This window comes from Brassica oleracea, chromosome C6 (genome assembly GCF_000695525.1).
Source record: "Brassica oleracea var. oleracea cultivar TO1000 chromosome C6, BOL, whole genome shotgun sequence".
Taxonomy (NCBI): domain Eukaryota; kingdom Viridiplantae; phylum Streptophyta; class Magnoliopsida; order Brassicales; family Brassicaceae; genus Brassica; species Brassica oleracea.
The window spans coordinates 12771978-12773583 of NC_027753.1; positions in this window are offsets into that span (position 1 = coordinate 12771978).

Below are 1606 nucleotides of genomic sequence, written 5' to 3' on the forward strand. Positions count from 1 at the left end.
GGTTCAGCGTTCCCTGTCTCCATCAATCCAATAACATCACATAACATAAGAGAAAAGAATATTCAGAAGAAGTGAAAAGAATGGACGTATCTGCCAAGCAATCCGACCACAAGTCCATACAGATCATCTGCAGGCCCGGGGCCGTCTCTTGCAATCTACACCACTAACCTTAGGAGTTCTTTCCCCTGGAGGCACGTCCTTCTCCCTCTCTTTCTCCTTGTCTTTCTGTCTGGTATCCATCTCCACGGCCTGGTCTTCCCACGATCAGAACACGCAGGCAAGACAACACAACTCCACACGGTTCTCTTCTCTTAACCGCCGGTCTTTCTCTCTCTTTATCTTTCTGGTAAGATTTTGGCAGAGCTTTGCCTAAGGAATTTTGTGCCATTCTCTGTGCCAGGGACTCTTTATTTATTGACTAACCGAGCCCCAACTGCCTTGGAGAAACCGGCACAAGCAGTTAAAGAGAAAGGGCACAAAACTGCCCCTTTTGCACCTTTTCGGAAATAACTGCCCAACTGCTCTTCCTCTCTTTTTGGCTGTCCAAAAACCAGGCCCAGAACATCATCCTGAGTCCCTTGTCTGAGGGCAAGACCCACGGACCCTTGGTGGTTCATGTCAAGATCCCACCAGCCCATAACCGCTCATGACCCGACCACACCGGCCCGGACCATAACACTCCACCGAGCTGAGTTGAGCTGGCCACCAACTGTTCCCAGCTGAGTGAGCTAGTCTATCAGCTCCAGTGAGCTACCCAAGACTAAGTGAGATAACTCCACACTATCATCAGCTGGTTGAGCTTGCTCTCGGCCTTGTCCAGCTACCTGTTCACTCGCCCAGCTCTCTTAAGCTTCCCTTTACTTCATCATGGTTAAGTCTCAGCTTCCTGATGCCCTTAACCTTGTCATTAAGCCATGATACACTTTTCCTTAGGTCTGATGAGCTGACTGGTGCGTCTCCTCGCACCATGGCTCATCCCAACGATCCTATCTAGGATCGGGGATGCTACAGAGGTCACCTCGCCCATGGGCGAGGACAACCCGCCCCGAGGTCACCTCACCCATGGGCGGGGACGACCCGCGCCGAGGTCATCTCGCCCATGGGCGAGGACCGACCTCCTGTCCCAAAACCGTGCATCCTCGTCTAAGTTCCTGTAACACAATCCTCGGGCCCTTGGACGCAATACCCATGTCTCGTCTCGCTTAGGATTATCAAAGAAAGACTTCGGGAAAATTTATAAAACCTTGGTCGTCGAAATGGATTCCTGCCTGCCGTATAAAACGGCTATGGTTAGCTTTGACACCAGTTGCCTTAACTATACATGGAATTGGAATCCTTTCGGAAAAACCAACGGCTGTTTCTTAGGAAAAATCGTAAAAACGTCTAAGTCCCAAAAGGGGCCTGAACCGCGGCTAAACGGCCCACTTACGATTTTAGAACAGGATTGAGCCTAAGGCTGATATGACGGTTTATTTTTTATTCGCTGGAAAAGATAAATGTCAAGTTTCCGAAGATGATCATGAAGGGTGACGAAAAATGGAAAAGCCCATCTCGCGACGAATCCGGCCCAGGAAGAGGTGCAAACCGACCTAGAGAGAGTATATAA